This window comes from Motacilla alba, chromosome 4A (assembly GCF_015832195.1).
Source record: "Motacilla alba alba isolate MOTALB_02 chromosome 4A, Motacilla_alba_V1.0_pri, whole genome shotgun sequence".
Lineage (NCBI taxonomy): Eukaryota > Metazoa > Chordata > Aves > Passeriformes > Motacillidae > Motacilla > Motacilla alba.
In genome coordinates this window covers 1,107,840-1,120,638 of record NC_052045.1, presented here as the reverse complement: position 1 = coordinate 1,120,638, position 12,799 = coordinate 1,107,840, and the positions used below count along the sequence as shown (strand labels likewise).

Below are 12,799 nucleotides of genomic sequence, written 5' to 3'. Positions count from 1 at the left end.
TTTCTGGCCCCCCTCCTCCACATATCAATTAATGAAGCAAATCATCTGTCTGAATCAAAGATGTGGGGGAAAAACACAGTTATCTATTTGAACTCCAAAAAAATTAAAGGATTCAAAATGAAACATGTAATTAGCCTGTAGGACTCTCTGCTGTAGGTTATTGAGGCAAAAAAGAAAAAAAAAACCCTTACTAACTTTCAAAAAGGACTCGACAGCTACAAGAATAGTTTTTGTTGCTCTACAGAAGAGGGGAAAATGTTCATCTGCTGGAGAGCAGCAGGCCCAGCCAGAGCCCAGCCCTGGGCTACAGCGTTTGGAATTCTGCCCTTACACAGGCTCCAGCTGTTGTTCTTTTATTGCTCTTAATTTTATTGTTTTTACCCTACTTGCAGGTGCAGGAGCATCTCTGTGCCCACCCTGGCTGGGGCAGCTCCCCGTGTGCTCATCTGACCTTCCAGGACCACGAGGGAAACTGGGACAAAACCTTTCATCTGCCAGGTCCTGTGCTGGTGGCACTGGTGACTGGAACTGCTGAACCTCCACCAGGGGTGGCAGCCCTGGGTGCCCTGAGAGCAGAAAATCAGCAGAGAGCCCCACAGGACACCCGTGTCGTGGTTTGGGATGGGAGGAAAAGATAAATGGATGTTAAAGGAACTGTGATCTCCTGAGAAGCTTAAACAGAAAAAATAAAATAAAATAAAAAAAAATAGACCTATGCTTCCAAGAAAAGATGCATAACAAGAAAAGTAGTTTAACACGCTGTCAATTACACAAAAAACTTTACATGACTTCCCCAGATTTCCCCCCCTTTCCAAAGCACGATGCCCGGCGTGCCAGGCTGCATCCCTGTGTTTGTGCTGCTGTGGTGGAACCCACGCAGAGCTCTCCACAGGGCACCTCCACCAGGGCACGGGGCTGATGGAATAAAGACAGCACCGGCCCCGTGGGAGGGCAGCGTGCCCCTGGCTGAGCTGCTGAACACATCTCAGCAGGCCAGACAGAAAATGTTCCAGATAACAATTAATAACCAACCTTGAGAACGACAGCCGAAGACTCCTGACTCCTTCTTGGACAGCTGGGTTGGGAAAAGCCTTTCTAACCCAGTCTTGGGGTCACACAGCTCCCAGGCAGGGCTGTGAGAGCTGCCAGGCAGGACAGGCAGCACTGACCCTCCCCAGCCCGGGGTGTGTGCCCGACCCTCGGCGTGCCCCTGGTGCCCACATCACTGCAGAAACAAACACACCATGGCAGGGCAACGCTGGTTCCACCAAACACCTCCTCAAAGCCCGGGGAGCTCCTGCTCCGTGCCTGCTGAGGAAGCTTTGGGGCAGCTCAGCCCAACCCGGCCCAAGGAAGTGACAATTTCACACCTCTGCAGGTGGAGCAGAGGTTCCACCAGCTCAGTTAAAAATTTACAAGCCACTTGATCATGATCTTAGGGAGGAAAAAAAAAAAACCCACAGTGAACCGAAAATTATTCCCTCACAAATAAGATCACTTGGACTAAGTTACTTGCTTCCCCTTCAGAGGAGATTTAAGGTTTTTCTCTCTTCCTCTGCAATCTGGCTCCCTTTTGAAGTTAAAAGAAAGAAAGGTTCAGGGGCTTTTTTACTTAAGAAGAAAAAACAACCTTCTCCTCTTTGAAACTATTTTTTTTAGACAATTGCTGTCTCAAATTTTAACAAATATTCACTAATTTGCACCTTGTTCAAAAGCAAAACAGTAGGCTTGATTTTTTTTTTATTATATTTTTTGTGTACTGAATGTTACTTTCCCTTTCTTTGTCTTGGTGGCAGAAGGGAGAGTCTTAAAGAAATCAAACTACCAGCTCCCTTCCAGATTTTCACAATTTGTTATATAATTTCTTAAAAGGAGCCATAAGGCCACTTGGAGGGAAAACAGAAATCTTCTAAAAAGAAGAAAGAAAATATATTTTTTTCACCCATCTTCTTGTAGATGAAGTAGATGAGACTAAAAGAGGCATTTCATTTGAAACATTGAATTCGAGCCCAAGAAAAAAAGCTGACAAGGTGTCCCTGCTAGGAAATTCATTCTCAGCAAGCAGACAGAGGAAACCAAGAGACTTTCTTCAAGGACAAAGAGAAGGGAAGTTTGGGAAAATATGAGCTCAGTTTAAGACACCCTTTTTTGTGATTTTTTGGGGTTTTTTGGGGTTTTTTTTTTTGGGGGGGGGGGTGTTAAATTTATTCTTCCCAAGCTGTATGAGAACGGTGTGTGGGTTGGTTTTCCCCAGGAGCAGAAGTGGGGCTCTGTGGGGCCCAGGCGCAGGGATGGTGGGCACATCACACATCCCAGGGCAGGGATCTGTGTGCGTGTCCCTGCAGCTCTGCCTCAGAAGCACCACAGGGCTCTAGAGCTGCCTTTCGGGAGGCAGGTACTGGGGCTGCTCCCGCTGCTCTGTGTTGCTCCAGCAACGAGGAGCTCATCTGGGCAGCCCCTGAGCTCTCCCTGAGAGAGCAGCAGCAGCAGCAGGGTGTCACAGCCACGAGGCTGCCCACAAAACAGGGAGCAGAGAGCCTCAGCACCGTGGTGCCCCTGCCCCTGGGGCTCGGGCTGGGTTTGGGAGCAGCCCTGTCGGACGCTGCATGAATATTTTGAAATTCTCCTCCAAGCATCCCTTGGGGAGAGGCTGGCCAGTCCTCCCACCTCCCCCGGGAACCGGTGGCACCTCCAGACTCTTCATCCCCGAGTCTGCCTCCATCTGCTTCCTCCACACAGGCAGCCTTCATCCCCCTGCATGCCACAGGGGAAGCTGATGGAGCTGAGGAAGCTGAGGAAGGCTCCCAGCCTGCCCCTTCCCACAGGAGCAGGTTCTCCTGCAGCTGCTGTGAGGACCACGAGCAGCAGCTCCCCCATGCCACCCCCAAACCACACTGACAGGACAATTCCATCTCCTCCAGGAGGTGCTGAGAGCCCCTCGTGCCCAGCCCAGGCTGCTGCAGCCCCACAGAGGCCCCAGGGCACAACTGAGGGCTCAGGGCTGGGGGCTCCAGGCCAGGCAGCAAGGACACCAAGAGACAGCCAGGGGTCACAGGGATGAAGGTGTTTCTGGGTAAGACAGGCTGATTTCACACCCAGCACTGGAGCTGGGCAGGTAAAGACTGAGTGGCTCTGGGAAGGAAACACCAGCCCCTGGCTTGCTGTTGTTGTGGGTTTGTGAGCACACACAGTGTGTGCTGGTGGGTGTGTTTGCACAGCTCTAATCAGCTGAACAGTTTGTCTGCAGCCCAGCAAGAATGGCAAATTAACCCAGGATTCTGGTGCTGGAGACATTTTGTACTGAAAAGATGTGTTTGGTGGCAGACTCTCAGATTCCCTCCTGGATCACACATTTCCATCAAGGATGTTTCCTCCCCAATATAAAGCAAGGGAAAACAAAACCAAACAGCCAAACACCCTTTCCAATAAAAATAAATGAGATTAAGCATCAAAACATGCCTGCCATTTGCTTACAGAAAAATATAAAGTCAAAACCTTCACTAGCAGACTTTCAGGTCTTTTCAGCTCAAAACATCAGTTCATTTACAAGTTTCCTCCAATTTTTTATGGTACTTTCAGATGAGAGCCAAACCAGCATTAATCCAAATGGAACTTCCCTTTTTCTCTTTCCATCTTTTCTCACTGAATTTTCCCTCTGGGACCGTCCCCATCAGTTCTCTCCTCTCCAGGGAGCTCTGCAGATCAGTTCAAGGATGCACAGCCAAGACCAAGGAGACCCCGTGGCTGTTCCTGCCTGCTGAAACAGGGCCATGAGCTGAACCCAGGCCCTGCATGAGGTGCACGGAATGCCCAGCCCTGGGGCCAGTCTGCCCTGCCTGGCCAGGGGTGCCTCTGCTTCTCCCATCAAGAAGATTTCCTGCATTTTCCCCAGCGTGTCTCAAGCTGCACCTCCTTGGTGAGAGCACAGCACAGCTGCCCCCACCGAGCTGAGGAGCAGCAGCAGCAGCCCCTGGCCAGTCCTGCATGGGGAGCTTGACAACGGCATGCACATGCAGAGTGTTCTGCATTAATACAGCCTGGCCTTGGTGCTATTAGGATAAAGATCATGGAGCTGAGCTCCCACTGCGCCAGGGAATGGGTTTCAACCACATCCTGCTTCGTTAGCAGCCAGCTCTGGTGCAGCCATTAAAGGTGCACTACAATGCTCTGGATGTGGCAGGGGGACAGGCACAGGTGAGCAGGGCACAGCATCATTTCAGGGACCTCTTTCTGCTCCTTTGGGGACACACGGTGAGGTCACCACTGTTTGCTCTTTTCCTCCCTCCATTCTTTACCTGCTTGGTTTTCACAGATTAGAAAACCAGGTTTCAGCTTTGCCGGCCCAGGTTGCTCCTCCTCCTCCCCAGCCACATCAAAAGCCACAGGAGGGTATTTATGCAAGGAAATCTTTGCAGAGAACCCCCTCCTTGGTGCCTGTGGAGCACTGGGTTTGTTCTTCCCCAGCTCCATGCAGCAGAAAAGCTGCTTTCAACCCTCCCTCCTGCACAGACAGCCCCAGCAGTGAGGAGCCTGCTGCTGCCTGCACAGGGGTCGCTCCATGCCTGCCCTGCCTCCACCCTGGGCATGGCCCAGCCCTGCTTTTGGTGGCACACGGGATTCCCATGGTCCTGCAACCCTCTCGTGATGCCTGGGGCTGCACCTCTCTCCACAGCTTGTGGGGCTGATTCCTGCCAGCAGCTCAGCAAGACGAGTATCTCAACGCAGAGACATTTCTCCAGTTATTATTCTTGGCTTTTGGTAACAAACTAAGGAAAGAAGAAGCTGAGGTGTCCTCCTCCTCACACACCCTTGTGCTCCCAGGCAGGAGCCATTCCCACAACCCCACCCTGCAACTAATAATTCCCCAAGCTGCTTCCCAGCACCTAAGGGAGAGGTGAAGATCATTATTGCTTTCAAAATGAGACTGTGAAGAAAATATACAACCAGTCCAAAACAGTAATTGTATTTCCCAGGGCAGCCCTTTGCTGCCAGATACTGAAGGAGCCCAGCTCCAGCCCTGGCTCCTCATCCCAGCCAGCTCTGGGCACACAGCACATCAGCACCCAGGGCACCACAGCCTCTGTGGGGCAGGGCAGGGATGGGAAGGCCCTGGAAGTATTTAAGGCCAGGTTGGATGGGGCTGTGAGCAGCCTGGTCCAGTGGAAGGTGTCCCTGCCCATGGCAGGGAGTTTGGAATGAGCTCCCTTTTCAGGTTCCTTCCAACCCAGTGAACCTGTGATTGAGTGATTCTTCTTTGATGATTCCATGGGCTAACAGCGCTGCCTGCTCTGTAGGGATGGGGCTGAAAGCTGCAGCCGCAGCCCCCAGCACTCCTTGCACAGCCCCAGGTTTGGCTGCAGGGTGCTGCAGTCCCAGCTGGAATCAGCAGGCTTCCCTGGGGCCGCACCCTGAGGAACCTCTGCCTCGCTGCCTCCCCTCCAGCCCAAAAGCTCAGGGAGAGCCCCCGAGCATTCGCCCTCCCCGAGGGCCCAGTCCCACCCCATCCTGCTGCTGCAGCCCCACATCCCCCGTGGCTGCTGAGGTTTGAAGTGTTGTGTTTGTTTTCCTTCACTGCAGGCTTTCAAGAATAAATGTGGAAGCTGGGGAAAGAGCTCCTAATGCCCCCTCGGTGTTTCCCCCCAGGAGCAGAGCTATTCCTTGCTATGCTTTAGACTTTTAAGATGCTCCTGCCTCTTTTTTCCCCTCCTGGCTGCTGCAGAGCCAGCAGCTGGGCTCGGGGAGCAGCTGAGCATCCCCAGCCCCAAAGAGGGAGCGGGATGGGGCTCACGGCTGCTGTCCCACAGCGAGCCGGCCTGCCTCCTCCCAGCAGCTGCAATGAAAGGCTTTGAACCTAAAAATGAAAGGAGGAAGGGAAAGGATGCTCCCTTTCCTCCCCTGGCACATCCACACGCACACACGCTCTCCTGCGGACTTCTCCTGCGCCGGCTGTATCAAATGGCCGTGTCTTTTTGAAGTTACCATGGCAGTGAGAGCAGAGCAGCAGCACAACTCGCACAGGGGGAGAGAGAGCAAAGGAAAAACGCCGGCACGGGGAAGGGGAGGACAGAAAGGGGCCGAGAAGATCCTCTGATGTCTACAAGATGTGGTGCGGGAAAGGCTTTCCCACCGGAGAAATTAAAATAAGCAAATAAATATCCAGCCATGAGAGGGCAGACAAAAAGTAAAGAAAAGCAAGATCTAAGAGCAGAGCTGGGAAAAGGACTAAAGTGGAAGCAAAGCAGAGACAGAAATTCAACTAATTAGAGAACAAGGTGTGTAGAGAAAGAAAAGGAGATGTAGGTGAAAGAGGATTTGGCATCCAAACCTAGAACAAGGATAATTTCAGGAGACAAAAGAAGAGCTGCCAGTGACAGGTTGCTTTGGGACGCCCAGTTCAGCCACTGCCAGCAGTCTCAGGGTCCCCTCCCGCCCTACACCCAGGGGAGCACCCCTGGCAGAGCTCTGGCTCTCCAAGGCCAGGCAAGGCCAGGCCCAGCTCACACCCTCTTGGCTGGGTTTGCTTGAGCTCAGGGGTGCTCTGCACCAGGAAACCCCCATGCCCCATCCCTGCCAAGCCAGGCTGACCCCGTCACTGTCACAGCCCCGCTGCGTGCCCACGGGCTGGAGCAGGTAGGGAAACGGTGGATGCTTCAGAGAGCTGGCACACAGGGACAGCAGGGCTGGGGAGCAGCAGGGACAGCCTTATCTCAGCCCGGGTGCTGCTGCTGGCTGCACGCAGCCACGCTGCCCCGCTCCCCTTCCTCTCTGTGCCCGGGGATGCAGCTCTGGGCTCAGAATCCTCCCTGAGTCAGGAGCCAAGCCTTCCCTCTGCACCTGGGTAATGACAACCCGGGGCTCCAAGGAGCTCGTGACCAGCCTAGAAAATATCGGTTTATTTTATATATATATATATATATATATAAATAAAAAATAAATAAATAGATAGATAGATATAATATATATAAAATAAACGAATAAATAAATAAATATAAAATATATATAGAATAAATATATATATTATAAATATATATATATTTAATATATATTATATGGGTTATATTTTTGCCCAACATCTGGGAGAAAACAATGAGGAGGACTCCATCTTATCAGAAGGTTAATGAATTACTTTATTATACTATAATATATAGTATAATAAATATAAATATATGTATAAATATATAGTTATATAAACTATACTGTAATATACTATACTATATTATATTTCACTTCATTACATTACATCTAAACTGAATCTGCACAAGCACCCAACTGCACCCAACTGCCCAGAATCTGTGGCTGTCTGCTGACCCACAGTCTGCACACACGCTTGGCCTGACAGGCCAAGGAAACAAGCCACCTTCACTTTGGGTTAACAGTAGAATATTGCATTCTACTTTGGCACAAACACAGGAGCAGAGAATGAGATAAGAATTGCTTTGATCAATCTTTCCTCTGCTTCTCTCAGTGCTTCTCTCAGGTTCGGAGAATGTGAATCCCACAGAAAACCCCGTGCATGGCTGGCTGGGAAAGCACCACTGACCTGTTGTCCAGCCAAGATTAGGCTCTTCTAGCGTGGATCTAATCCACCCCAGCAACAAGGACTCAGCTTTTCCCTCTTGGGCTATTCCACAGATTTCCTCACCAGAAAGTCATTCAAAGCATCCCGTTTTTCTCAGCGTGAGCCTGTACTCCCAGTAGAGCCATGCTAAATAATTCCTTTTTGCTTTGGAAGTTTAAAATCTTCATCTGTCATTTTGGCATTGCACCTTACTTAAAATGGTTGACATTTCTTCAATTCCAGGCTTACCTGGAGGGTGCTAAGCAGAAGACCAAGAGACTGGAAAACTTTGCAAAGCGAAAATCTTACAGGAGAGGAGTGTGGGATGAAACCAGCATCCCACGCATACTTAAATACCAGCATCCAGAGCGAGCAGGATTATGATTGCTTGGCCTGAAACAAATGGTTCCACTTTTGCTGCTGCTAATACCATTAAATAACCAAGAGAGCGAATGTCACTGATTAGAAAATAGCACAGAGCGTTTGCAAGCACTAATCAACTTCACAGAAATGTTAACTTTCAGACCTAAAAAACCCTTGACAGTGTCCCTGTGAAGTTATTTCGGGTGAGGCTCTGCATACCAGAGCTGTCCCTTCACATTAGGCTTGATCCCTGCTCGCTGTGTGCAGCACGGTGAACCCTTAATGCCTTCCAATTACACGACAAGCAAAGCAACTTATTGGTGCTCTTTATGTTAATGTCCCGGTATTTTTCATATTTATGATATCTAATTACATTTGCTCCTGATAGTGATGTAATGTTTAGGTATGGAAGATTGAGAAGACCGCTCTAATGTTAATATATTTACATTATTAAAAAGTAATACATTACATAGGCAGTCTGCTGTGTAGGGCTGGATTTCTAGATGAGCTCTCGAGGCAAATCCATTATCTTCTCCCTCCTCCTGTCCCCTGTTCAGATTCTGATAACTGGCAGTGTTTAAAGTGACTGCAGCTGGTACCATGGTGCCAAAAGGGAAAAGGTATCTCACACATGCATGAAATTAAATAGGCCCAGGGGTCTCCGAGGACCACACTGCATTACCAGGCAGAGGAATTCAAGACATTAGCTGAGAAGATCAGCATTGCAAAAATGGCGCAAACAAAACCCTCCAGAGGGCAGGAGAAAGGCAGCTCCCTGTGCAGTGCCATCAGAGGCACTTTCTGTGCAAGTCTTTTAGCTGGAAGGGAAGTCTCCTCAAGACCTTTTAGTTTTAAACTGCCTTTTCTCCTTCGGCCAGGGAGTCGTGCCTGTCTGATGATCATCAGCACATGCTGCACATCTTATTGCCCTCTTCAGGTGAGGAGAAATGTATTTATAGGAGAGGTTGAGCTGCTCTGTTCCCTAAGGATCACCTTCTGGGAGGGACACATTCCTTTGGGACCGTCTCCTCCTTAAATGCTTCCTCACCCATCACATCTTCGGAAGTTCACCAAGGAAGCCAAGACCCCTGGCTGGTGCTTCATGCATTTTTTAGACACACCTCAAGTAGCTAACTCAGGGCTAAAATGTGTTATTCAGTATTACATGTCTGGTTGAGTCAGGAAAGATGTCAACTGCAAATGAAAATTGGGGGGACGGGAGGCAGAAGCTGCAGGCAGCCTTTCGCCAGGGAATATTCACCAACCCAGCAGCTGCTGAGCATCTTCATCCTCTGCTGTGATCTGTGAGAGATGAGCTTCAGCCACACCTCTAAATCCAACAGCTCAACCACTGGCTCCACAGCAAAACCCCAAAAGAGCCCTTCTCTCACAGTGAAAATGAGTGCGAAACACAAGGGGACGCAAAGGTGTCCAGCAGCACCAGTGCTGGAGGAGACACCAGCCTGTGCAGGGTTCATTTACAGAGTCCTAAAAATGACAAATGGGTTTTTAATGAACAGCACCTGCAGCAGTGGTCTCAAGGCTCAGGTGGTTGATACTGAGAAAAGACAAGTCTGGGGCACAAGAGCCCTGCTAATAAACACGAGATAACAAAACAAAATAATAAAAAACCAACGCAAATAATTCCAGAATCTGTACCAACTTCCGCAAGTCTACCTGATCCCCCATGAGCTGCTTCTAAACTACAGTTTGTGCTGTCAGTTACACATGAGGAACCTCCTGCCAGGGCACACGCACTGTGGGAGACCCTGAGTGCCACCTGGAAGGCCAGCCTGGCCCTGGACAGGTTGACAGGGCAATGAGGACATGGGGAGCTGGCCCTCCAGCACCTGCTTCACTGTAGGGATTGCCATTCAGTACAAGGTGCTCAGCTCTTTCAAAAGGAAAACACACAAAACGAGTTCTTCCTGGCTGTTTCTACTGCTTTGGGTGTAATTTCTGTCTCCTCAGAGTGATGTGTGCTTGCGCTGAGGAATTGGAAATGACTCCTGAGTCAGTGATAGTGGTGGGGAGGAGGGGGGCTGCCTGCAAGTCAGAACTCATCTACATTGACAGAGAAGTTGTAAGGCAGCTTCTGTGATTTCCACCCAAATTAAGCCCAGCACAAAGGAGGATTCTCAACCTCTTCCTGTAATGAGCACAGAGCTATGAGGACAATTACTCTGAATGAAATGAAATTAATTAACGCACACATTTGGGGACTAAAAATGCTTATTATCTAATATGTATGAATTTGACCCAGCTTAAAATTAATGACAGAGCCAGGATGTACGTGGCATTCAGGTTACATGAAACTGCAGTAAACATGGTGCAAAGAGAGATGCTGCTGATCCTTTAATATCAGCCCTGTGAGAGCTCAGAGGAGCGGATGAAAGCATGTGCTGTACATAATTTTCATAGAAATTTGCTTCAGTTGAGCTTGTACCTTACATGTGTTTTAACAACTGAATTTGCTGGCAGGAGTGAGCTTGGCAAAGTGATTATTAGGTAATACTTCCATGAATATTTTCTGGAGCTGGAATTCTCCTTTGGAAAAAGGCTTGCACAATGCAGCACTTTGCTTTCCGGGATGCCAGCAGCACTCTGGTAATTGATGGAGTTTGTGGTTGCCTGCATCCTGGCATTTCAGCCTGGATGCCTGCTTTAAATGCTTGATCAGGAATTTTTATTTTTGAAGGATTCTTTCAAGGAGAAGCATCCCTCCAACCTGAGAACATAAGTACACCATGTGGCCGACTGATCCAATTAGACTGACCAATGCACTTAAACTGCAGCAACCAGAAATATGCAATTAATTAATCACTTAGATGCAGTCAACAGGCCACAACTTATTCGTCCAACTTATCCAGCAAGAAATAACTGAATTATGAGGACATTCAAGAACATCATAAATTGTTCGTGGATTACAGAAAGGCAAAGTTTATTAAATAACTCATCCAAATTACTTGGGCCATTTTATGTATGACAGAGTAATTTTTGTGTATAAGAACTTCTTGGATGGTGTTAAAGGGCAATTCTATCTGGATAGCGGCTGTGAAATCACATTTGGCATCTTGAGAACTCCAGCTCAGCGTGCTTCTCTTATTCCAAAAAAATGTAGAAATGTGTAGTTTTACTCATTGGTCCAAAAAATGAGCTTAATGGCAGCGAGGCACCACGGGCCTGCCTGTGCTGCCTGATAATACAAAGCAAAGCCCTGTGCAGAGCAGAGCTCCCAGCCACCCTCACCAGAACCCCTCAGGCCCACGCTCAGAGAGCCAAAAGCCACCCAAGGATGCACAAACGATAGAAATAAATCTGCCACGGCTGTGTTGAGGACAGAGGGAGGTCTGTGCCTAATTATAGCACCCATTTCCCCAGCCAGGGCCAGCTCCTGCGGTTCCAGCGCCTCCCCCGCGCCTCCGAACCGGGGGAGGGAGGAGAATTGGATGCTCATGGTTCAACAGGATTTGGACGAGGATGGCTGGAGCTTGGCGTGCCTCGTGAATCCAGCTGTCTCCTACACACACACACATCCAAACAGGGACGATGTGAAAGGAGCACATAAATAAAGCTTTCCCTGCTGGTGGCCACAAGAACCTGGGCCCGCCTGGGCCCGGGACAGAAGGGAGATGCACAAAGGATAAAATGGACAGCTGACTTCCCATCCCTCGGCAGACCCAGCTGTTAAGAGCACTCTTGGGAGCAGGTTTCTCAGGGCTGGCAATGCCAAGGAACGGGAAAGGGATGGCGAGCAACTCTCACTCCTTACGTGCCAGCTCCTGACTGTCCCTGGCCCTGTGTGGCTGCTGGTGGGATTTGCCAGGCAGGGTGGGCTGCCTGCAAGCCCCAAATGCACCAGGGCTGTGGGGCCAGTGTTACCCTGATTTTTTAAGACTTTGCTAAGCCTTCTGATGTTTGCATTCTTGTAACAAACTTTCTCACACACAGTTCTGTAAACAACTTATGTTTTGCGTTCTTTCATGGAGGAGGAGAGAATTGATGGACTCTTGGTCTGTCCAGTGTCATTGGAGAGGTGGCACTGTCACCCTCCAATCCACTGTCACTTTTGGAAAACTATAAGCGTTGGAGTCAGAAAATAAAGGTCCCTCTTTTTTGTTCACCTGGAGAGCAGCAGTGTCCGTGTCGTCTTTTCGTGTCGTATTACGACAGGGCCAGTGCTCAGGGGGGAAAGATTAATGGAGAAAAAGCCTTTTCCCATGGCTGTGATGGGTTGAGGCAGCTCTAGGGACACAAAGGTTGTCCCCACAGCACCGGTGACAGGGAGTGGCAGTGAGAACAGAATGCAGACAGGCCATCCCTCAGTCAGAAGGCAACGGGTAAGAGTTTTCTCAACTGAGCCACAGGTTTTTGCATGTAACCCCATTTTTCTACAGTGAAATCTCCCGTGTATAACTCCCATGTAATTCCTTATTCAACACTTCTATAATCCTATTTTTCTTCTGGGGAGATTTCCTTCAGTCGTCTGCCCCCAGATCCACACCAGGATAGAGGCTTGATTTGCTCCTGAGGGAGAAGACTATCACCACTCCTCCCAGCTGCTGTGAAGCAGTCTCTCAACCCTGCAGAGGCAGGACCCTTTCCTACTCGTGTTATTAGCATTCCCTACTACTTGCATGTTATTTTTCTTTTTCCTCTTCATTCTCTCTTTTTTTTTTTTTAAACTTCTGCAGTGAATTCTGCTTCAACACCCACATGTCTGCTATTGAAGCCAATCAGCAGGATTGACTCAGGTAAGTTCTTTTATTAGGTACTGATTTCTTTGTGTCTGATGTCTTTATCCAGACTCCTTTGAAAATCCCATTTTGGCTGAGCATATTGAAGCAAATGCCTCTCTCACTCTCTTTCATTAGCAAT

General features: G+C 49.1%; 1 long non-coding RNA gene across 1 annotated transcript in view; it reads left to right on the top strand.

The window, feature by feature from the left end:
* Positions 1 to 524, top strand: part of LOC119695101 — a 60,746-nt gene extending 60,222 nt beyond the window's left edge. The window contains exon 5 of the long non-coding RNA XR_005255052.1: positions 393 to 524. This is a non-coding gene — a long non-coding RNA (uncharacterized LOC119695101). The remainder of the gene's footprint in view (positions 1 to 392) is intronic.
* Positions 525 to 12,799: the final 12,275 nt, after the last annotated feature.